Raw genomic sequence first — 26,895 nt, 5'->3', positions numbered from 1 at the left:
TGGTAAATTGTCGATTTCGTCTACATCATCGCCGTTATCAAGTGCTACATTATGTACGTTCGTCAAGTTTGTGTTGTGTTCGTTTAAAATCTGTCTTTCCCAACTTTCATTGTAAATGTATCGCTATCAACTGTCTCAATTTGTGAAACGGAAACTAATGCAATGCCGAGTGATCGACCGGACATGACGAGTTGTGCTAACTAACTGCATATCATCACTATCTGACTCGCCGTAGAGCTCCGAGAAGTCCACGAGGAGAAACTCTGCTTTTGCAAAACATAACGGGATTGTTGCCGATTTCGTTTCATTCCAAGAATGTATCGGATTCATCGATTAATTGAACTTTGTCTTTTAATGTCAGTTCTCGTCTCTATCGTTAGGGGGAGGGCGCCATTAACTTGTGCGTGGTGCTGTCATAATTGAAAAGTGCACCCCTAAAAATAAGGTTTTATTTTAAACTGATCGCGACTCATCGCCAGTTGCACTCTTTTACTTACATGTGGCTTCCCTTGAGACAGCCTTTGTGTACACCGCGCAGGGCTCGAAATTAACATATGCCCGTCAGTCTGTGACAGGTTAAAAGTATGGTGGACTGACCGACATTTGTTTTAGTCAGTCTGATGGGACGGGTTAATTTTCTAAAGCATCATTTTGGAAAATATACTTATGAAATCTTATACACACATTTGGCATGCTTCTCTAGATATCAGACGAACCTGATTAGTAAACATAAATCTCACATAAGTGTTACAATATTGTCAGAGACATATTGAGTTAAATTTCATTTTCATAACATAAATGAAATGTTTTATCATTTCTGGAAAACTCTGTTGGACTGGTAAATTTTCTGCGGACTGGTTGAAATTATACCCCATCAGTCCGGCTGGACTGGTGACATAAAAAGTTAGCTTCAAGCCCTGCCGCGTGTGATCGACCGAATACCGACAGGTTGGTCATCGTGGGGTGGCTGGTTTAAATGCGATAATTAGAGCTAATTACGAGCAGTTGGGACCTTGTGTACACCGAATACAATTGACCGCAACAATTAGGGTGGTGTATCATTGAGGGGCCGGTTTACACAGAATAATTAAAGTTAATTGATAGCAGTTGGGACTGTGTAAGCCGGCCGATATACAGAATACACGGTATCCGGAGTACAGGGAATTATAAATAAAGGATTTGTTAAAGAAATGTTAGGGACTATATTTTGTGGCCGGAATTGACAGAGCGCCGGAGTACTCAGAGGCCGGTTTGGACAAATTATACTGTATATATATATATTTATAGAGAGAGATGGAATTAAAGTTTCTTCAGAAACTGTGTCCACAATACATTCAAGAGCATAATATAATACATGTTCCGTTTCACCCTTTTTATGGTAAATTCAGTGAACTTGTGGGTCTCCCAAGTCTGTATATCGGATAGAAATAAAATATTTAATAAATTTTTACATTAACTTTTATTGAATTGTCAAAGATGGATTACTGAACGGGAATAAATTATAAAAGTAGATAATTTCAATAAAAATGGAATTTTAATATCTCATATAAAAAAATTCCCAAATGTGGGAATACCCTAAAATATTTTCTCTAGTTAAACGAATAAATTTAATTAACGGGCATCAGTCTCCAATACTAATAAATTAATTGGGATAAATTAATTAAGTACCCATCTGCTTTGGGTTTCCATTCTTTTCTTTATCGTGTGCTATCCTCGTCAGTGGAGGCCATGGGCATAAATGCTGCTGATGAACAGCTGATCGCTGTTTATATCGTATTTCGTTGCTAGAGAAATGACGTACCATCCGCTCCCCTTTCCCGCAATTAAATTTGCACCGGAAGTCTATTGTCCTAAGCGATCTCGTTATAGTCAACACAATGCGAGATCCGCGGGAATTGGGATTATGTCAGTTGGAGGATCTTACGACGCTTCATAATGTCGGAATAACATAATTAGGTTATTTTCAAGAATACGTTAATGGGAAGTGCTTGTTGATGTGTCAATCTTTGATATGAAAGACATCGTTATCTCTACATAACCAACCAATGAGGGAAACTCGGGATAACAAACCATGCCGATAGCATTCTCTACCCAGAGATACGTGCGCTCCTCGCACTACACCTCTGTCAACGGCTTTTTACAGAAATCTTGTAAAAGTTTCTTTGATCCAACATTTCTGTTTTGGACTAAATATTTAGTCATATTATGATATGTTTTTGGTGCAATTAAATTGATGCTTACTGTAAATTGTTTAAAATCGACGTTTTCTGATCATAAATTTGGAACTACTTCGTAATATGCGTATGAATGTAGGATAAACACGTGGTGGAGATTTAAATGCAAACATGGAATCAAAAGTAAGAAAGGCTGTAAAAATACGATAAAACTTGTAAAATAAGAGACAAACAGATAAATGGTAAATATGTACTTATTAAAGTGTCAGCTGGCTATGAAAAGAGCCTGATGTATCACCTGTTGCCTGAACTTTTAAAGTGAAAGGAAACCGAGAATGATTGTTTATATCATGTGATTATATTGTCACGTGATTCCAAGCGTTGACAGAGGTGTATGTGAAGCTTGTGTAACGTGCCCTCTGGTGAGAGAATGTGCCGATAGTAACATGAAAAATTAAATATCAAGATCGCGTAACACTGCTCCCTTCCTAATAGGCATTCGTCCTCGAATGGTAACTTTGTAAATCCATTGAAAGGAAGAGAATCAAGTGATGTCAAAGGTAAATATATTTTCAATTATTCTGTCATGTTAAGCATTTTAAAATATTTACAATACTTATACTGTAAGAAAGCATTATCAACATATTATCTTATAACAATAACTATCATATTTAGATAACAAATATATATATATATGTGTGTATGGACCGCCGCGATGGCCGAGAGGTTAGAGTGTTCGCCCCGCATGCGGGAGGCCGGGGTTCAAATCCCGGCCGCGACAGATCGAAGTTGTTAAAACAGGTAGTGACAGTTCCATCGCCAAACGCTCGGCATCAGGTGTGAATGTCACGGGTCCTCGGAGATGACTGTCACAGTAGGTGTGGCACGCTAAAGTGGCCATAAGCGCCGAGCATAGGCCTAAATTTGAAGCCCTTCACCAGTCCTGGTGACGTCTCCATATGAGTGAAAAATTCTCGAGCGAGACGATAAGCAGGATACAATCAATCAATATACCTATAATTTTCAAATCGTTAATAAAATAACTTATTTCTACTTTGTTCAATTTTCTTCCCACAAACCTTCCTGTGATCGACTCTTCTTTTCCACAGTCATTACTAACCCGGGGAGTTCATAAATATGTCGTAAGAGGTTTAAATACGTCGGTAGTACATGTGGAAACGCCTCGGGTGAACGGAAATAATCCAGTATGAAGTCAAGGTAACGTGAATTTCGATCGAATGTTTTGTCAGTTGGGTTTGCAAGGCGAATTTGGATGGACCATAGAGGATAAGATGGATGATGGGTCACTCGACAAAGTCAGTTTACTGGTTTCAAACTTTCTTCCACCAATATTTAGAATTACCAGACTCGAGTGCTGTTTCCTCAGGACAATCAGTTTCACGTCCATGTGATTTTAGGGTACATATGAAGGCAACTCTTTTGCTGACTGAATTTCATACGTATCCTCTTCTGGAGCATCTATATAGACAAAACATCTTGATGTTGACCTTTTGCTTCTCGCTGTTGTACCTGTGTCTCTTGCTGCTGTCCTTGTGTTCCTTGCTGATCTTGTGTTTATTGCCGTTGTACTTCTACTTCTTTGATTGATGAGTAGCTGGATGTTGAAGAAGAGCTTGATGAGGAAATGGAAGAGAGAATAAACTTAAGACTTATGGATTTTCTTTGTTGCAGTGGGAGATGGATATGTTGGTTTGGATGTTTTGGAGTTGGGTGTAACTGTCGATTTCCCAGCAGGTAATCTTGAAGGTTTCGTTTAATCTTTTTGTTCAGACGCTCTGTTTGTTTCGTTGTTATCTCCCTGTTCTGCCTCTCAAGCAAACAGCTAACCAAGAAGTGTTTCAAATAAGTGTTTATTTGGTATACTCCATTATGATGGTGAAAAGCTACAAAAGGAAAAGATACACAAATTGTGCACACATTGTTTCAATAAAGGAACAAGTCAGTTAGTTGAACCTGTTGAGTGATTAGATTACGTGAAAACATAAAAATATTCGTATGAATCAAAATACATACTATTTCTAGTTCTTCAGAAAACATGCAAAAATCTCATGTTTAAAGCCTTTGATACATAAAAATTGACACAGACAATTTTGAAACAATATTTCACAAGAAAGAAACACGATTTTCAAGTTTGACAAAATTCTAAAACCAAATTGACTAAATTTTTGACATGCACTGTGCACCATACAATAGAAAACCCCGCGAAAAGGCATACCTTACAAACCGAATGTTCTCGATAAAACTCAAAGATAACAGAGGCTAGAATGTGCGGTAATTAAAGTGACCTAAATTTATCACAAACATACAAAAAAAAACACGTGCTTTGTGCGCTGAATAGAGCGAATAGAAAGGTGATGATAATGCTATCGTCTAACAGGATAAACAACAGAAATTCTAATGTGCGAATACAAAACGGACTGAGATCCGTATAAACTACAAATATAAAACGGATCAGGTTCCGTAAAATACTCTGAATTGCACAACATCCAGCATACTCCCTTCCTTGTTGGTTGCTCTGTTTTCTGTTTCTTTTATTTAGGTACAACTGGTTCAGTATACAAAGCTCTCTTGGCTTCAGGGGCTGTATGGAAATTTGGAGTGATTCCCTTCATGAATGATCCAACCAAGCTCGATCTGTTTCTTTGAATTCCCGTGGGGATCTGGGTTAGATTAGGTCTTCAGTAAGACTTGCTTATCGTTAAAGGCGACTAAATGGGGCGGTCCTTCGGATGAGACCGCAAAAACCGAGGTACCGTGTCACAGCAGGTGTGGCACGATAAAGATCCCTCCCTGCTCAAAGGCCGTAAGCGCCAAGCATAGACCTAAATTTTGCAGCCCTTCACCGGCAATGGTGACGTTTCCATATGAGTGAATTGATTGATAGGGGTTTAACGGCGTTTGGGCAATATTTAAGCCATTTTACGGCGGTTAACTAATTCAATTATGTTTGGTTGTGAGTGTTTGAGTTTCCCTGACGGCCCCCATTGAGCTTACTCTTTCTCGAACATCAAGGAAACGATCTTTTGCGTGCCAAGGGGGTTGTGATCCTTGACACGGAATACTCTTTAACGTCCCATCAAACAGACATTAAAGTTAAAAATACATGTACATAAAGCAGGTTAAAAAAAAAAGGAATTAGTGTATATAAACAGTTGCATTGTAAAAGTCGCATTCTTGTAAATATTGTATAATATAATGATTGTCGATATTTGTAAAAAGTTCTTTCATTGATTGCATACTATTAAAAAGTCTATTTCGTATGGGCGTAAAATCACTACATTCTAAAAGAATGTGATGTATAGTTAATGTACATTTATAAGATATGCATTCAGGCTGAGGTTCTCTGTTTAGTATGTATGAATGTGTCAATTTTGAATTTCCAATGCGTATTCTTGAAATAATCACTTCGTCTTGGCGTTTCATTACGATGTTACACGATCTGATTACTTTGTTTTGAATAGAATAAAGTTTACTTGTGTCACAGAAATCCCAATAGATTTGCCAAACAGAATTTACATATAGTTTTATGAAATATTTGAAATCAGTGTATGGAATTTTGAAGTGAACAATATCATCTTGAAGTGCATTTTTGGCCGCTTTGTTCTTGCCATGGATACCATTGTGACTTGGGATCCAGCAGAACTCAAATATTTTACCTTGTTTAGTTAAAAGATAAAGTCCTGCTCTTTGTCTATTGTGGACTTTAATTCAATAAAAAGCAAACATCATTTATATCACTAATTATCATTGGTTATACTAATAGCAATATAACACATTTGTTGATATGATATGGGTGTGAATTCTTAAAGATTTAAGTACAGTGTACTTAAGAGAATGTAAATACAAGAATAACTACTGTACATGACAGTTGTAAATCATTAGAATAAGAGTCTTGCAAATTAAGTGTAACAAGATTGCTACACGTACCCATGTCCCCCACCGCCGCAAAAAAGTTGAAGCACAAAAGTCATATAACTCCTGTACAATGTGTCGAATCAAAATGGCGGCGCAATATCATCAACTACATATGGTGACTAACAATCCTATAAAATTTGAGCGGTTTCGGAGGAGTTGCGTCCACAAAGTGTTTCTATAGTGTAGCATATACAAATTCAACAAAGTCCCATAACTCCTGTCAAATTTGTCGAATCAAAATTCGGCATAATATGATCAACTACACATGGTGATGATGGTGACTAACAATCCTACTTAATATGAACAAAATCTGTTCAGCGGTTTCTGAGGAGTTGCGTCCACAAAGCGAAGTGGGACGGACGCACGGACACCGGTATTTCTATGTCCCCTTCTGCGTTGCGGTGGGGGACAAAAACACAACTAAACGTATTACATGTATAATATGGTAGTTGTAATTGGTTAAAATGAGAATCTTTCATGTTTTACAAATTTTTATTTAATTAAAATTAAGAATTTTTACTCTATGTATGATATGAAGAAAGATGCCTCTGTTGCACACACACATGTATATTTGTAAAAAGACACATGTAGCTAAAATGTTTTGTGAAACACTGATATGCCCTCAAATAACATTATTTTTAAAGGTTGAAATTTTTTTCACAAGTATAAGATATGACAGCCCAGTTCAATAATTTACCCATTCAGAAATTATGTCCGGTGTTAATTTTTTTTTTTTTTGTCATAGACAAATGGACAGACTGACAAACTATAAACTATATATGCCAAAATCTAGATTCATAACTATATATGCTTATACCTAGTACAACAGATGATGATGCTTCTAGTTCTGATGTGGTACATGTATCAGTTGACGGAACTGATCTGATTGTTGGAGCTGAAAAAGTTAACAAAAAACATATGCAGTTACAGATGCATTATAGATAAATTCATATAAATAATGTATACTATTTGTTTTAATTACCAAATAGGCACTGTTAGATTTTGAGATACAAAATTGACTTCATATATATATGGCAGTTCTAAAACTTTTCCTTCAAAATAAGGGAAAAAAATTACCATTTGTGTCAAACCCTCCCTCTAGGCCATGGATGTTTGGCTCTGCTTCAGAAAGGCGGAGGAAAGTCTCCTCCCCTTGTGTTGATGGGGGAAGTGGAGGTCCCCCTCCCGTTTTTGGCCTTTTAAGGCTGTCCAACTTTTTCCTTGCCTATCATTTTGAAGTGAATGTGAATATCAAATATAGTCTTCGTGTATCTTTTTTTATTTTTACTTATATAATTATAAACAATTCAAATTCGATTACCATTTGTTAATTAAAAATTAATTTCATAAAATGTAAATTTTACATGTCTGTGCTATGTAAGTAATTTTTTAAAATTACTTCTTGATTTAACGTTGTAAATTTTCTTCTTTGCTTCCTCCCAGGTCCGTTTTCTAGTGTAAAATTGTCTGTAATATATTCAAGTTCTATTTGTTTGGATCCACTCCTCCATTTCAAATACCTTATTAGTTCTATAATTAGAAGTTAGCAGCGATTGGTTTACGGTAGAAAATTGAAATGGCTAGATCTATTCTAGACAAACACCGGTACTATGATTGAAAGAGAAATAACATTGCTTTTAATGCCACCTAATTTATTTTTAAGTCCGTGTTTGCCCAACTATATATTTTGTATTGCTTATAGGAGTTATGAGATTGATCACTGTTCGTTATCTTCACCTTGAACATCTGGGGTTTTCCCCTAATTTATTTTTAGGTCTGACTACCGAACTCATTTCTCCAATTTTCAATTTTGTTCGATCCCAGTTATGTGCCCTTAAATTTTCATCCTACGGGAATCAGAAAGAAATAATATAATTGTGTTTTACTGCAATGACATGATTATTCATATTTGTTTACACATAGGGGCCTACCGGAAAGAGAAGGAAAAAAACCCACTAGAATCGGGGCCTACATATATAACTTATACATGATCGGGGATTTGCCTGAATGATTAACTGTGCATGTGTTCTGCTAATCATACTGAAATGTATCAGAATATTTCTTCATATTATTAGTCTATATTTTACCATATAGATCTAGCCTAGTTGAACGTTGTAATTCACGAGTCAAAGTGGTTGGGAAATCAGTGAACACAGGAACAGCGGACCAAAAAAATAAAATACATGCATGGATCTTATTCTGATAATCCTTTATAAACTTCTTATAATATGTTACTTACGAACTGAGTTTATCCGCAATTGTCTGCCACTCCTTCTATTAACTTCCCCTTTGAATGATCCAAACAACGTATGGGCTCTCAATTTCACCTCTTCGATGAGAGCGACCTCCTCATCAACCCCCCAATTCTGTCCCCGTTTATTCTCCGTGTTCATTTTGTCAAGTTGACGAACAATAACAAAGCAGACGATAAGAATATGCTAATTATTATTTTATTTGCGTGTTACTAAGTATATGTTTCTTACCCTTTGACACAAAAGAGCTCTATTAGGCCGCTTCAAACATTGAAAAAAATCCGTGGAAAAGTTCTCGCGAGAAAATAAATTTGAAAAAATTCTCAACTCAACTCTTGAGAATTACTCAGCTAAGAATGTTCTCAAATCGATTTATGATTTTTTTGTTGTTGTTGAGAATTCTCAGAGTTTTATGACGGCCGGGCCAGGCTGATAGAAGATGGTGTCAGTTTAAATTTACCCACATTTTTGGCAACACTAGAGCGGAGTACTGTCACACTAGCCCCAGAATACACTAACATACGTATCATTTTATTTTCTAATTTCCCAACTAAATAGATTCCATCACTCCCTACCTTCATTATGCTATTTATTCTGATTTCATTTGAAGGGTTGAATTTCATTTTTAATATCATATTTTTTATTGATTTGGACTGAACTAGCTTCTTTGCTTACGTCTATTCTCTAGTGATGTTGCTTGGGGTCTACCCCATATCTAAGTCGACTTCCGACCCCCGAACCCGACGTGTGGTAGTTTGTTGGATTCTTATGGTGGGTGAAGTTTTGTCTTGAACGGTTGTTATTGTTAACTCATTTATGATTGGGTTTATTTCCCAGAAAGGGAAGTTGATTTTAGGAATTATTGAAGCGGGTTCGTTATCCCTGATTTATCGTTACAAATTGTGCATCTATTTTGTAAGTCATCTTGTTCTTGGCTAACCTTTATATTGTTAATTGAATGGGAAACATGAAAATTTAATGAACAAAAGTACCGCCAACTGTACATATTACGCCCGTGAAAAGTTAATATAGGGTATTTTCTTACACCATGATTTGTAGAACGTGCCTTCAAGTAGTATTATATGTAGCAATATTCAGGGTGTGACACACTTTCTACAAGGTTTTCCAACTAAGTTCTACTGCGACCTTTACCATTGACATATAACCTGGAAAAGCAATAGGCATCTTCCTCTCGTCCTGGTGATCGGATGTACCAAGTTGCAATATCCTGGAGCTTACGGTTCGCTTTGTATCCTGCCTATAAGGTTTTCCTACTAAGTAATACTACGACCTTGACCTTTGACTTCTAACCTTGAAAAACAATGGGCATCATCCTCTTATCGTGGTGATCAAAGGTACCAAGTTGCAACATTCTGGAGCTTACGTTTCGGCTTGTATCCTGCATACAAGGATTTCCTACTAAGTAATACTATGAACTTGATCTTTGACTTCTGGCCTTGAAAAACAATAAGCATCTTCCTCTCATCATGGGGATATATACCAAGTTGTAATATCCTAGAGCTTACGGTTCAACTTGTATTCTGCCCATAAGGGTTTCCTACTAGGTTTTCCTACCAAGTGATACTTGACCCCTGGTCTTGAAAATCAATAGGCATTTTCCTCTCATCAAATGTACCAAGTTGTAAGCTCATGGAGTTTGCAGTTCGGTCTGTATCCTGCCCACAAGTTCCGGACAGACGGACGACGCCATACCATAATACGTCCCGACGGGCGTATACAAAATGAAAGGTTTTGACTTTATTATGACGAATCATAAAATGTCATGACCTGTTCTGATTGCATCAATCAATCATCATGGAAACAGGAACTCCAGCCTTAATTTAAAGGGACTAAATAGAGAGGGTGTTGCACAGAAGCGGTAACTTTCCCTAATGGGATTACTCATTGCGTAATTGCCATTTAAATACCTGAAGTATTCGACAGTCCTAGGACAAGCCAAATACATGTTATGTGTCAATACATTATACATGTAGTCTAAAGATAATTTTTGAAATCGTGAAAATTAAATTGTCTTCTTTTTTCCTGACTCAGATACAATGTATACGGTTACATGTTGCGAGTGTATCAATTATTTAATATTCTATACTACTACAGTCCAAAAGCTCTTATACTCGCATGTTTTATTTTCTACAACCACAATTGGCAACTGTACATGACTCTGGCCACAAAACAATATATGAGAAGTTTAATACGCATTAATAAAATTCAACATAATTCAAAGTACATGCACCTGCAAAAATTGATTCAACATAGCAATTTGCTACTGTAATACATATAAACTCAAACTGTTTAATGGTAATTTACCTTGTTTGGCCTTAAAGTTTTTCTTCCAAAGTTCACAACGGTTTTTCTTAAAAGGCATCATGCCTTTGTCTACAACTTTCAATCAGAAAAACATACAAGTTTTCGTTAGCAGCCTTGACTATCAAAACATAGGTATTGCATGTTGTATTCGGCGTTTGTTGACAGTCCTATTCACAAACTAAACAGTGTCCAGCTTATTTCAAACTCGGAACATGGTAATAAACAGAGATTTAACATGAAACATCTATAAAAACTAGAAGTGTGTTTCAATTAAGAAAAAAAATCTAGATGGAAAAGGGATATGAAAAAAACAATGTGTTCGTGAGGGAGTCGAACCCGGTCGTTTGAAAAATAGAAAACATCGTATATAATAGTCGACGACCTTAACCACTGAACTAGGCAGTAGACCATACATTTCTAAGGAAAATTAACGTACAGGTGAAGTTGAAAATAATACTATAGTGAAGTCGTTACAATTTTTTTTTTAATTTACAAAAAAAAAAAAAAAAAAAAAAAATGCCCTTGTGAAACAAAATTTCAAAGCGAGTTTTTTTTTTTTTAGAGGAAAACTCGGAAGAACATGCTCATGCTAATTTATTTTGTTTCACGGAGGCAGTTTTTTCTGAAATTCGGGGATAACCCTCCATTTTAACGCTAAATATCATATAAATGGCTTATTGCTTGATTTAAACTCGAAATATTTCTGCTAATCATATAAATGGCTTATTGCTTGATTTAAACTCGAAATATTTTTGCTAATTTTGTCAATGCAAGGTGAAGATAAAGAACAACAAGAATCTCTTAACTCTTTTAAAACTTATTTTCAAAAATTATTGAATCACGACATACGGTCCAATTGGTTTTATCATATATTTGAATTTTTCTATCTTTCATGCAACACCTTTAGGGAAATTAACATGAGACGTGCAACACTTTCTTCCTGGATGGTTGTATAAATTTTCGAGTCTCAACTATCACTGACCATGAGATAAGTGCGTGTAAAAAGCTGTAGTATATGTGGTTTCTGCTAAAGCAGCATCAAAATCGCGGGATCTATAAGAGGTTATTATTTTCTTTATAATTTAAGATGTATGCACAAGACCGGTGGGAGTTTACAATTTGGCTCGGAAAAATGTATTAAAATCATTGAATGCTGCTTTCGGCTCCACAACAAGGCTATCCTTGACAAAATACCCCTGCAAGCCACAAATGAGGCAGCCGTGCCAGTGTTTCACCACCATGCAGCGTATCAAGGAAATGACAATGATGGTCTCACTTTGAGACAGAGGACAACACAGATTTTAATCTTGCAAGTTCTTAATGTTGTATTTGGATTAAATTTCAAAAATAAATTTCTATAAGTATCATAAACCAAAATAATTGTTCTCTTTGTATACTTTTAACACCTGATTCAAATGTTTTATGTGAATGTTTAGTGTATTTAACTTACTCCTTTTTGGCATTGTTTTAAAGTAAAACAAAATTGAGTTGAAGGAACGATAACAACAAACTTTAATATTTTACAGATATCAATAATACCAATATGTTTAAAGTAATGTTTCCAGACCTCTCTCTCTCTCTCACCTGAATACAGATACTACATGGACAAATTAAAGGGGAATAACTCAGTTTTCCTCTTTCAACAATTACAGGCATTTCATGTACAGTTCTTCGATAATAAGAAAATATGGTAATTACCCATTTCTCAACAGCAGAGCTTACAGCTTCATCTGAGGACAATAGCAACCTTAAGGAGACACTACAGCTCATTTTGCGCAAAAATCATGAAATGGCAATTTTCCTAGGGCTTTCTCAATTTTTGTTGCATTGTTGAATGTATGAACTTTGCGAAAATAACAATTATCTAAAGTTAAAAATTCTTGTTTTAACATAAAAATACTTTTTGATGGCCTATACAAAAAATATCGAGTCTCCTCCTTCAGACACATGCGCATAGACAGTAAACAGTGCAGCATGTCGTCCAGTGAGAGAAAGTGTAGTGGATAGATCCAGAATTTTGAAAGATTCTGTGAGAAAAGAGGTAAAAATAAAATGAGATAAAACTCATACGTGAAATAAAATTGACCTTGGGATCAGTTTGACCGTTGGAAAACAAAGAACTAGGAGAAACGATTGTAACTCAGTGGCGGATCTAGGATTTCCGAAGGGGGATGTGAAAGTCCAATATCAGCCACTCACAATTTGTGGCGAAAAATGGGAGGGGGATCCTGCCCCCCCCCCCCCCCCCCAAATCTGCCACTGGGACTAGCCGCGAAGACACTGCTTTAAAAGTAAGTGTTATTTTTATCTGAACACGACACGTGTTACCTAGTTGTAAAAACATCGGTCGATAGGAACATGGGAGGGTTTCTGTTCATGTTGAAATAATGATTTATATAATTATTTACTTATTATAATGAGCAGGGAAAAATTTTATACTTGAAAGGTGAGTGTGGACCCCTTTGAAGGGGAATTTAAATAATTTCTTACAGAACACCTTCGCTGTCATTCAAACCCACGTGATGTAAATAACCATTCAAAAGTCCGAGTCAGCATGAAAAAACCTTTGAATTACGGATGATCTTCAAAGCGCAGTTTAGAGCAAATTGATGCATTCAATTGTTCAAAATTGTCAGTATCGATATGATTTTTATCATTTTATTAATACATGTTTTTAAAAGCACTTTATTAAAATGTGGAAAATGAGCTGTATAAAATATAAATAAGATACAAGATACCACATGGTACATGTTTAAGGTAGTTCCACCCTGATGTGAGTTATCAATATTAATTGGTTGAAAGTGGAAAAACTGTATTCCTTTGCACTCAATATAGTTTAATTCAATTAATAACCAAAGAAAATGTATTATGCAGCCACCTTTTTTTTTAAGATGTCAGTCAAACAAATAACAGAAGTGTAGGTCAACATTAGAAAATCATACAATTGAATTTAGAAAGAAGAATAATAAGTATATAGATAAACACTTCTTAAAATGAAAAATATTTAATGTCAACAATTTAGAAAAATGCTAATATGTATCAATTATTGTCGATATTAAGGAAATAATTGTACAATAGACATGCAGTAGAGGAGATATACAGGGTGTTTCATAATATATGTTACCTTTTCAATCTTTAATTGAACAAACACATGAAATAGATAAATAAAGAACAAGAGGTACTGTGAGCAATGCTCGCTAAGAATACCCCCCGCTTACCCCAATCTCCCAAAGGGTGTTCCATGCGATGAAAAAAGCCGTTAAAGAATTTAAATGGAAACCATATTGCTATTTCGATGTCCAGTGCACGTGACCTTTGACCTTTGGACCCCAAAATCCATAGGGAACATCTTCATCCCATGGGTAGTCCATATGTATGATATGGTGACTGTAGGTGGAAAGGATAACGCTTTAGAGCCCGGAAACCATATTGCTACTTCAATGTCCAGTGCGCGTGACCTTTGACCCCAAAATCCATAGGGAACATCTTCATCCCATGGGTAGTCCATATGTATGATATGGTGACTGTAGGTGGAAAGGATAACGCTTTAGAGCCCGGAAACCATATTGCTACTTCAATGTCCAGTGCGCGTGACCTTTGACCCCAAAATCCATAGGGAACATCTTCATCCCATGGGTAGTCCATATGTACGATATGGTGACTGTAGGTGGAAAGGATAACACTTTAGAGTCCGAAAACCATATTGCTACTTAGATGTCCAGTGCGCTTGACCTTTGAACTTTTGACCCCAAAATTGATAGGGAACATCTTCATCCCATGGGTAGTCCATATGTATGATATGGTGACTGTAGGTGGAAAGGATAACGCTTTAGAGCCCGGAAACCATATTGCTACTTCGATGTCCAGTGCGCTTGACCTTTGACCCCAAAATCGATAGGGAACATCTTCATGCAATGGGTAGTCCATATATATGATACGGTGACTGTAGGTGGAAAGGATAACGCTTTAGAGCCCGGAAACCATATTGCTACTTTGATGTCCAGTGCGCGTGACCTTTCACCTTTTGACCCCAAAATCAATAGGGAATATTTTCATCCCATGGGTAGTCCATATGTATGATATGGTGACTGTAGGTGGAAAGGATAACGCTTTAGAGTCTAGAAACCATATTGCTACTTCGATGTCCAGTGTGCGTGACCTTTTACCTTTTGACCCCAAAATCGATAGGGAACATTTTCATCCCATGGGTAGTCCATATGTATGATGACTGTAGGTGGAAAGGATAACGCTTTAGAACCCGGAAACCATATTGCTACTTCAATGTCGAGTGCGCTTGACCTTTGACCTTTTGACCCCAAAATCGATAGGGAACATCTTCATCCCATGGGTAATCCATATATATGGTATGGTGACGGTAGGTGGAAAGGATAATGCTTTAGAGTCCGGAAACCATTGCGTCTACAGACGGACGGACGGACGGACGGACAGACAGACGGACAACCCGATTCTAGTATACCCCCCCCCCACAACTTGTTGCGGGGGGTATAATTATCGACTCGTCTAGCATCTTTTCAACATGCCCCCGATATTCTGTTGAACTTATTACCTAACATTGCAGAAGCCGGATTCTTTTACAAAGGAATGGATGATAATGTGCGTTGTTTTCATTGCACATTGTCTCTCAAACATTGCGAACCCGGGGACGATCCTTGGATAGAACATGCCTATTGGAACCCTCATTGTGCTTACGTGTTGTGCAATAAAAGTGTCAAATGGGTACGACAAGCCTTCAATGCCTATGCCCGCGCTAAAGACAGTGATCGCGATTGGGGAGATTTGCCCTTAGACGCGGCAGGGAATCTGTTGTGTACCCAGAAATGTCACATTTGTTTAGAACGAGACTTGAGAATTGCTTTTTTACCTTGTGGTCATTTATGTACTTGTGCTATGTGTGCTGCAGGACTTAGGAAATGTCCTATTTGTAGAAACGGTTCGTATTTTTACTTGTTAATAAATATGTATGATCCCTTGAACTTGTGTCATTTATCATGATGTATGCCTACGAGACACTGGCTCCGTTTCAATTGAAACTTGAATTTACTATGGTGGTGGCGGGTCCCTCTAAATCGGGTAAAACGGAATTTGTGAAGCAACTGGTACAAAATACACAGTGGATATCACCACCCCCAGAAAAAATAGTATGGTGTTATCGAGAATGGCAACCGGCTTACGAATCATTACAAAAATCTGTAACATTCGTTCACAACATTCCTCAAGACGATGAGAAATTAGTCGCCGATCTCAGTTCTCGGCATTTACTCATTTTTGATGATATGATGGGGGGGGGGGGGGGGGAGCCATAGAATCTATTGTAGATGCAAAGCGCATCACCGTAATACCAGTGTTATATATATCACGCAAAATCTATTTGATCGGGCCGTAAAACATCGTACTATCAGTCTGAAAGCCCACTATCTCGTGTTGTTTAAAAATCCTAGAGATAAATCTCAGATTGGGGTATTAAGTCGCCAATTACAAATGCCTCATTTATTACCCGCGTATGATGAAGCCACCAGTATTCCTCACGGGTATTTACTGGTCGATTTAAGTCCTCAGACACCCGAGGATTTAAGATTAAGAAGTCAACTCTTTTCTACCTTAGCGGTACACATGCCACCGAGAGTATAAATATCATTATGAATGACTATTAATTTCATTTCTCAAACAACTTTCATCATGGGTAGACCTACAGCCAAGAGTAAATTAGTGAAAACGTTACGACGTTTACAGCGGGAACGGGATCCCGTTCAACGAGCCCATATCATTGAACTAGGGCGTAAAGCCTTACTCAACTGGTTTGCCATGGGCGCTAAAAATTTATTACGAGGAGTCTTACCCGTGAATAAACTCACGGGGCGTTTCATTCAAGCACATCGCCATGACTTGAATGTCATTGCCGATAAGAATGCGAATGAGGCAGATCGTAAAAAAGCCATTTTGAAACGGGGTGGAGCCGGATTCTTAGGAGGGACCATCATTCGTCATTTGTTCAAATGGGAAACGGGGCAAAAACGTAAAAGACGTCCCCGTAGTGTGGCGAGAGTCGTGAAGGAAAAGAAAACACGTGTGTTACCCCCTTCCCTCTTAGCCTTAGCTAAGAAAAGAAAAAAGAAAGTTCCGAAACTCATCATTCACCGGAAGACCCCCGGCCCTAAAACCAGTGTCCTGGCTCCTTATCTCTTGCGCATGGCTAAATTTCCTAAGAAGAAGAAGACCCCTAAACTCATCGTGAAAATCCCTTTTTCGAAATATATGACACCTCAAATCACTCCGCCCAGGAAAACGAAGACTTTAGCAGAACTGAAACATGGATTATCTGAAAAGAAAATGGAACGAGCCATGCGAGGACCCATAGGAACTTCCAGAACCACCGATACAGCCTTACCGGGTTTTGGTCAAACCTTTGGGGGAATGACACATTTTACGCCCTTAACCACATCGACCCCTAAGCAGAAATACAAATGTCGATATTGTCCTCTGCAATACAATTTGAAAAGTAGTCGCGATCGTCACGAGGAAACCGTTCATCACGGGCGTTTCAATCCCCAGCACCCGAGCGCGTAACACTATAAAAAGCAGGAGGAATGTGCACAGACCTTCATTATTACACTATGGCTGATACGAAGAAGTGTGAATCACGATTAAGACCTCATTTACCCCTCTTGCAAACCTTAGCGGCTCCTCATTATTCCTCCAAATTAAAGAGAGAGGTCATCAAATATTGTTCCAATGACTGCATTCTAAAGATTTGTGAGATCGTGTACAATATATTAAAAGGGGTGATTCCTCTCACTCCCGCTCAGAAGCGACAACTTGGTCCTAAGAAGCACATCTTAAGACACATGGTGCAGCCGCAACCCTTGAAAAAACGACGAGCGTTACTCAATCAGAAAGGGGGTTTGGCTTCATTCGTTTGTGGAATTAACAAAATTTGCAAATATCCCAATAGAAGATGAGTCATAAAATGGTATTAGTACCCGAAGCCATGTTGAATGAGTTGAAGGGAAAATTACCCAAGCCTCCCGAATTTCAATCGACCGTGGGGTTACGCAGTGAATTAGATGACATCGAACATCGAGATGATTTAACCGCAGAAGAAAAAGTAGCTTTGTATGGCCATCAACTTCATCGATATCGACAATATTTACAACAAGCACGACAACAGACTCCGTCTAAGCCTTTACCACCGACACCGCCTGTGGAAATACCAACTCCTGAGGGTGGCCCAGCCGCAGATACCAATGCATTAGAAGATCATATTATCAAAAGTGTCAGTAAATCGGGTCAAAAGAAAGCGGGTTTATTACTCGATCATCTCAAGAAATCCAAAGTCTTAACTTGGAGTAAAGAAGGAGAAATCAGTTATAGAGAACATAAGGTCCCCGATTCCAATATCGTGGATTTAATCACCGAGTCCCAGAGACAAAAACCTTTGAAACATCGTGAACCCCCGGCAGGGTTACAGCAATTTGCCCAAGCTTTAAAAGAAACGAATGCCCCTAAAGGATATGTGACCAATCGTGATGTTATAAAAGCGATGGACAAGCCCGGAAAAATCAGTACTCCTAAACCTATAGATGAAGATGAGAGCGGATTTCAAGAAATCTCGGGTTTTGACCAATCTTTCTATGAAACTCCCAGACGAATGATGACCCCTAAAAATATCAGGGAGGATGGTAAAAAGACATCACGTGAAATTGGGAAATGGTTATCCCTACCATGAAAAAATCTACGAATCAGATCTTACAGCGACTTTATTACGACCCTAAGACGGGGTATGGAGGAGTACAGGCTTTATACCGTCAAGTCCGTAAATTAGGTCATAAGATTACTCTTGCTCAAATTCGAGAATGGTTCAAAGAACAGGATACGTATACCCTACATAAGCCCATACGTCGGAAATTTAAAAGACAACAGACGCGAGTGACGGATATAGACGAACAATGGCAGTTAGATTTAGCCGACGTCTCGAACTTGAAAAATACAATGATGGGTATACGTTTTTATTGTGCGCGATTGACGTGTTGTCGAAATATGCGTGGGTGGTGCCTTTAAAACAGAAAACCGGGAAAGAAATGATACGAGGCCTCAAATGGATATTTTGAGACGGACGCCGCCCCGTTCGCATTCAATCGGATCAAGGGAGAGAATTCACAAATAAAGAATTTCTGCAAGCCTTCAAATCCATTCATTTCTTTACTACGCGTAATGCCGAAACCAAAGCCAGTATCGTGGAGCGTTTTCAACGCACCCTTAAAGCACGTATGTGGCGATATTTTACACGTCATAAAACACGACGGTATGTGGATGTCTTACCCGATCTGGTACACGGTTACAATCACACGTATCATCGCAGTATTCAGAGAGCTCTTGCTCAAGTCAATGCCAAGAACGTCTTGAAAGTATGGAAAACCTTGTACGGAAAACAGAGACTATCATCGACCTCTTCATTACAAGTGGGAGATCGTGTACGGATCAGTAAAGCGAAACGTACATTTGAAAAAGGCTATTTACCGAATTGGACTACAGAATTGTTTACCATCTCCAGAAAAGTTCCAGGACGCAACGTATATCGAATTAAAGACGACCATGGAGAAGAATTAGAAGGAACGTTTTACGATAAAGAATTACAATCAGTAATTAAAAAAGACGATGTCTACGAAGTGGAGGAGATCTTAGGGTATAAAAAGCGCCGCGTGGGGAAAAAAGTCATTTCAGAAGTCAAAGTGCGTTGGAAAGGATATCCCCCTAATTTTGACTCATGGATTCCGCAAGCGGATCTCATTCTGCCATGACCGTCCAATGGAAATTCTTGGGTGAAAAAGTCCCTCGAGCAGAAATTGTGTATTTTGCACAATTATTCCTGTGTTTAACAATCATTATTACTTCGGTCGTGATGTTAGCCTTAGGCGATTCCAATCGTGATTTTTTGATGGTCACATGAAGTTCTCTCGTAGGATACGTCATGCTTAGTCCACAAATGACGTTAGCGAGCCCGAGTATAAAACAGGAACGATCTTCTTCAGATTCACCAGTTCATCATGGCTAACACACAGTACGCATGGAAACAAGAGGGAAAGAAAACGGCATGGTTTGCGGATAAGAAGATGTGTTTGAGACATTGTAAACAACACAAAGCGTTAGATCAACCTGTGTACTTGTACAAACGTATACTGATACCTCACGGATGGTCAGCCTTTATCATGAAGACCAAGTATCAAGATTTTCGTTGGAAAGTGAAAGCCCATTGGGGATGTTTCGGACGACAACACGAATCGGAATGGACATTGATTGAGAGTCCTTGGTTTGACAATTCCAAGGACTGTCTCCGACATTTCAAAGACAGATTACAGGAGGGGTATGATGTGGCCGATTGTTGGGGAACCCAACACAATCTGATGATGCGACGCCGTTTAGTCGAGAGAGGAACACTAAAGTTGGAAGACTCCTTTCTACAATCGTTGAGTTGCGGCGGTGGGCGCGATCAAGAAGAATGACATGTAAAATTGTGTATTAACATTATGTTGTATGTTCAATAAAATATGAAAATGTTCAATGTGTTATGAGTATAAATAGAGAAGGAACGGAGACATGGTCATCATTTGAATCATCATGGCTCAACGAGAAGGGTTTTACATGACTCTCCTCAGTGACGGGTCTATGGAAGCTTTTCCAAATAATACGGCTGCTCAATTTAAAACCTTATTACCACAAACCCTAGATTTAACGGACGGAGAATGGGAAGTACGGCTAACCGAAATGATGTATACCAATGCCTTGAAAAACATTACAGAGGAAGAGGCTTATTTTGACATCCTTATCCCTACAGCTTACGCCCGACATGTTAAAAATCCAGATACGTTTAAATGGGGGCGATTTACACTGACCAAAAAAACCTCGATCCCTTTAAATTGCTGTGCTGTAGTGGTTGATTGGACCCATACGCATTGGGGTGATGTCATTCCACTCAATGCTAAGATGACTATTTACCGAATTCACTTTAGACCCGGGGCTTACATTCATTCCACGGCTTTAATCGATGAAATCAATGAAGCCTTGCACAGAACATTCAAAAAGATATGGAAAACACTCGGCGATCCGCGAGAAGAGAATTCTATGAAATTAGTGTACGAGTCATGTATCAGTTTAATGGTAGTTTACTTAAAAAAAACACCCTTAGCCATCCGTTTTCCCATTGCCTTAGCTTACAAACTCGGAATAGGGAGTGAGAAACTCATCATTCCCAATGAACCCATGACTACATGGTTGAACGTGACTTACTTAGCTAACCATACCATGGATTTGTACGAAAATCTGAAATCCATGTACGTGTATTGCGATGTAGTGGATCCGCAGGTGGTGGGGTCCAACGAATTGAAATTATTAAGAGTGGTTCCTTGTACCTTTCATCAAGATGATAGACAACAAGCCAAATGGGAACCTATCCGAGCAGAATATTTGAAACTGAGTAAAAAACATTTCGATACCATCGATATTCACATCATTACCTCTTTGGGTAGTGTCATGCCCTTTTTAAATGGAAGAACGATCGTGAAACTTCATTTCCGAAAAGTGTATTGAAGAGAAAAGTCGTGTGACGATGAAGTATCATTGCGGAGTCAGACGACAGAAAGGACACGGAATATTCACCATTCTCCTTCCCATGCTGGCTACTGCCATAGCCGGCGCCGTTCAAGGAGGCAAAGGCATGAAAAGAAAAGAGAGGGGTCGCAAAAAGTATAAAAAGCGGGTAAGGCCCTAAAAGGGGTCAGTCTCGACAAAGATGCAGTATCAACGAGGTTTATTACACCAGCGGGGTCACAGGTGGGGTGGTCTCTTAAAAACAGTCGGTAAACTAGCGGCTCCCGTGATCGGTCAGGTCGATGGGGGGTTACTGGGAGGGAGCCCCACACCACAAACAGGCGAAGGACTAGGAAATTGGACGAGGAATTTGGCTTGTGGCTTTGTTAACACGGCCGGTAAACTCATCGGAGGATTTCTCACGATGCCCGATGTAATACCGCCACCACAAGGGGGAAAAGGTTTCAGCGATTTCCTCAAAAAGGTTAACCCCACGCAATGGGGAAAAGGTTTATTCACCGATTTGCTCAAATCGGGGGCTAAAAGTGCTTTATCAGCAGTCGCTAAAACGGGGTTAGATGTCTTAGAAAATAAACGGTCTCTCAAAGATGCCATCAAGACACACGGAGTACAAGCCATCAAAAATACGGGTCGTATGGCCATGCCGAGAATTCAACAAAAATTAAGAGCCCGTCAAGGGGACAGTGTTTTAACGGGGATGGTGAAACGAGGAGCACGACAATCCATGAAAGCTGGGTACCGGACGGGGTTAGATGTCTTAGAAAATAAACGATCTCTCAAACAAGCGCTCAGAACTCACGGAAGGCAGGCGTTAGCAACCACTATGAGGAGAAAGAAAACAGAAAGGAAAAGGCTTTTTTACCGATTTACTCAAAACGGGAGCTAAACAAGCTTTGACGGCCGCCGCAAAGACGGGATTAGATGTTTTAGAAAATAAGAGATCTCTCAAAGACGCTCTTAAGACACATGGTATACGAGCCGCTAAGAATACAGCCGGTAAGAATACAGCCGGTATGGCCAAACATCGTCTCTTAGCAAGAGGGGGACCCCGTAAAAGACAGGCCGGTGCACGAGGGCACCGTAAGAGACAGTCCAAGACCCCCTCTCAACAGCGTCTCTTAGGAGGACCGCGTAAAAGAAAGCCCCATGCACCGGTCCGGGGTAAGAAGAAACGATATCTCGACATTTTCGACTGAACCTATAAAAAGGAGATGTGAGGGAGGGGTGAACCCATTTGATTCCCAACAACGATCAGTAACACATCAAAAATGATGCACAGAGAATCCTGCGCGTGTGAGACCGACAGTTTGGAACTATTTAAAGTTCCCCCGACAAACGTCACTTTAGAAGACTCTAAATGGATGGAATATTATCCGATTTCCAGTACGTTAAATTCGGATACGGCTCCCATTGAATTTGAAATCAAAGGCCAAGGAGATGAATATCTGGATTTATCTCAATCGTATCTCCAGATGGTCTGTAAATTCACCAAAGCCGACGGGACGGCTCTCACGGGAGCCAATTCTACTTCCACCTCGGTCAATAACATCTTACATTCCTTATTCAGTGAAATCGATGTGAGTCTCAATGGCAAAGTCATTACCCCCGGAACGGATACTTATCCCTACAAAGCCTACTTGGAGAAATTACTGTCTTATGCCCCTAAAACTCTGAAAACTCAGATGAGAGCCTGTACCTTGTGGGAAAAAGATACCGCCGGTCATATGGAAGATCGAGAGTATTCTCCTCTAGTTCAACCTCCAAAGGAATTTCCCGTAGCTGATAATAAAGTCACCATCAATGCAGTGTTACCCACCCCAATATATCCCGACGATTCTCAGAATGTGGGGTTGAGAAAACGTCACCATAAAATAAATAACAGTAAGGAAATTGTCTTGATGGATCGTTTACATCTGGATTTGTTTCAGCAAGAGAAATGTTTGCCGAACGGAGTAGACGTACGTCTCCGATTCAATCGTGCCAGACCTCAATTCTACATGATGACCGATGCCGGAAGTAGTGGGAAAGTAGTCATTCAAAGTATGATCTTGTGGGTGAGAAAAGTCAAACCGACTCCAGTGATCACCAATCTGATCAATCAACAACTGAGTACTCAAACAGCTAAATACCCATTGAGAAGAGTGGAAGTGAAAACGTTCACGATCCCCACCGGGACCCAATCGAAAATCACCGATCACCTATTCCAATGCCAGATGACCAAACTCATCCTCTTGGGGTTTGTGGGAAACACCGCCTTTAACGGCGATGATGCTAAAAATCCGTTTAATTTCCAAAATCAGAAAATCAAAAAATTAGAAGTCAGTATCAATGGAGACATGATAGAAACTCGTCCCCTGGAACCTAATTTCACGGCCGATCAGTATCTGAGATCGTATTTAAGTTTGTACAAAGGATTGGGAAAATTAGGACAAGATTGGGCTCCCGACATTACTCTGGAAGAGTATAAAAACGGTTACACCCTATGGTGTATGGATTTCACCAAAGATCAAGAAGCTCAGACGGATAAATTTCATCTCAAACAGACGGGGAGGGGAACCTGAGAGTAGAAGTACAATTTGCCGACAGCATAGCGACGACCTTAAACTGCGTGGTGTATGCCGTCTTTGACAATTTGCTAGAAATCAACAAACAACGAGAAGTCAGCATCGATTACTGATGGACACGTATCAATTGAGAGACGTCTTATCTCGAGATTTAGGCCCGGCGTTTGGAGGTGTGTATCCTAGAGACGTATTACCGGAGATCTTACCCCACCAAAAAGCGATCGTGATCAATACAGAGCCCCATCATCGCCCCGGAGCCCACTGGGTCTGTTTGTATTTGAACAGTCCCATCATAGAATATTTTGATTCTTACGGATTACCCCCAGCGCATCAAGAAATCAAAGCGTTTATGCGACGTCACGGAGACACTTGGATTCATAACACGAATTGTTATCAAGCTTTGAACACGGATGTCTGTGGACAATATTGTGTGTATTATCTACATCAACGCCATCGTAAAAGAAAAACGGTTCAAGATTGGTTACTTCCTTGGAAAGGCACGGCGTTACAACGAGATCGTTATGTAGCCCAATGGTTTAAAGAGACATTTCGTAAACCTAGAACCCATAAAGGACAAAGTTGTCAATGTCATGGTATTAACTTGTCACTGATGTAATTGTTCAAATGTTTAATTGTTCAAATATTTAATTGTTTACAAAATAAAATAAAAAAAAAAAAAAATCTGTGTTGTGTGTACCTATATAAGACAGGTTTGCCACAATAAAAAAAATCAGTCTGCCAAAAGATGGAATACGTGCCAGTTTATAGAAGAGTCAAACTAGTGAGAGAAACTCCTCAAAGTATGGCATGGACTTTTATCTTAGACAATGCAGGACCGGAGGATATCGCTAAAATCATTCAGAGTGAATACCAGTATTTGATCATGACCCGAGATCAACAAACATTAAAAGGATTAATTCAAATGAAACACTGGAGAACAAAGCGTAACATGAGGTATTTCGTTCATCCCCTACGTTGTTGGAAAGCATGTGAGAATAGTCTCGCATCCGAAAGACTACGTTACATGACGGGAGAGTATGAAGAACACGGAAAGTTATTAACTATCAAAACTGTGTAACTTTATCGAGTTTCTTAAAAAAATCAAAATAAAAGTGCAACTGGTGTTAGTTTTTGTACGTTTCTCAAGCATTGTCATATACAGCCTCTTTTCATAAGATATGGGTGGCCCTGAAAAGGGCCGGGGGGTGTAAGGGGTAAACCCCTTATTTCTTTGCCTTCTTGTTTCGGTGGCGCCTCTTCAATGGCTTCTTGGGGGCATCTGGCACTCCTTCATAGAAGAAGTGCCACTCAAAACTCCCCATCTGGCCGGAACATAATGCGCCCCGGGGGCCGCTGCACCAGTTCCAGCTCGGCATCCCAGTCTTCCCTAAGGTGTTCTGGGACCATGTTGTGGTTCGTGATGGGTGGACTCGGTACTCGGCTCATCTTCAATTCTTCTTTCTTCAAAAATCTTCTACAACAGTGCTGGATCACCAGTGAAGCAAACTGGCGAGCGCGCCGGTATATATCAGGAAAGCGCGGACCTCCTCGAAAACATCCCTCGCTTCGGAGACGAAGCCAAGATGGCGGGCGTCAAAATGTTGGATTTGTGCTTTCGAGAAGACAGTTTTTTCTCATTTCCTTTTTCTAGACATTCAATGTCTGTGCATGGTAGATTTAATCTGATAGATTCTGAGACGCCGAATTCAATAAACTTATTTTTATTTTGCTACGTCGCATAGTTTTCAAAGAAACAGAGATCAAAGAGGTCGAGTCGAGGGCAAACGCACTTTCCCGACCTCTTTAAAACTTCATTTCTCACGTCTGTGGGGTGATAGAAACCTCAATGATAGTTAGATCGATAGAGAAAAACCCATTTCACCCTATTTTAATGCCACTTTGAATGGAGTGGTGAACCCTTATCAAAGAAACCCTATGATTGACACTCAACAAACACACCTCGTGAATGTGACTTATAAAAACGAAAGCTGTAGCCTCGACACTCAACAAAAACACAGCATGAGTGTGACTTATGTGCAGGGAGATTTACTCACTATGAAAGTTGATGGTATTGTACAACAATGTAATTGTTTAACAGTGAAACCTCATGGATTAAGTCAAAGTATTGCTGACAAATATCCGTGGGGCAACTTGTATGCTACACGGAGACCCTTAGGTCGTAGAAATCTAGCTACAGAACCCGATCGAGGAATACCCGGCACGTTACGCATCTTATCAAATGCTAGCGATCCTGATGTGATTTGTTTCTTAGCCCAGTGGGATTACGGAAAAGGAACTCAGCGTATTCCCCGCTATCGAGATACACCCGAACAGCGAGAACTATGGTTTCAACAATGTTTACGTGAATTGGCCACATTATCGTACAAGACTTTAGCCTTTCCTTATGAGATTGGTTGTGACTTAGCGGGAGGAAATTGGACTCATTACAGACAATTTATTCATGATTTTGCTTATAGGTATGATCAACAAGTGTATATTGTCATTAAAACATGTATTTGTTAATAAAGTGCAACTGGTGTTAATTTGTGTACGTTTCTCAATCATTGCCATAAACAGCATCTTTTCGTAACATTTGGGTGGCCCTAAAAAGGGCCGTTTGGTCCTAAGACCGACTTTTTCTTCATTGCCTGGATCTGGTAAACCGGCATAACGGGCACCGTCCCCGGGTCTGTCTCCTCTCCGCTAACTGCTCCACACACATGCAGCAAGCTGGGCGCTGCCCACATCCCCCACACGTAATACCGGAGTGTACCCTGTCTTGCCAGCAGATAGGGCACTTAAACCAGATAGGAACCGCCCTATCTGCCCAGCCAGGGGCAGTCATAGGGTGGTTCCTCGGGGGATGACTTGCCACAGGTGCGTGGGCTGGCCTCGGTGGCGGAGTCCTCCCTGCAGACCGGATGGCAGGTGGTGGGGGTCTTGCCGGGGCTGCTGGTCTTGGTGGTGATGGTGGCGGCGTGTCTGGGACCAACAGCGACGGACTCTGGGCCGGGCTTGGAG

At 39.5% G+C, this 26,895-nt stretch overlaps 1 pseudogene; it reads left to right on the top strand.

Moving 5' to 3' along the window:
• The window catches only part of LOC125663210 (putative nuclease HARBI1), an 18,745-nt pseudogene extending 13,904 nt beyond the window's left edge, over positions 1–4,841 (top strand).
• Positions 4,842–26,895: the final 22,054 nt, after the last annotated feature.

Source organism: Ostrea edulis, chromosome 8, assembly GCF_947568905.1.
Source record: "Ostrea edulis chromosome 8, xbOstEdul1.1, whole genome shotgun sequence".
NCBI classification, from domain to species: domain Eukaryota; kingdom Metazoa; phylum Mollusca; class Bivalvia; order Ostreida; family Ostreidae; genus Ostrea; species Ostrea edulis.
Note: the sequence above shows the minus strand (reverse complement) of the source record. Positions and strands in the feature narration are given on the sequence as shown.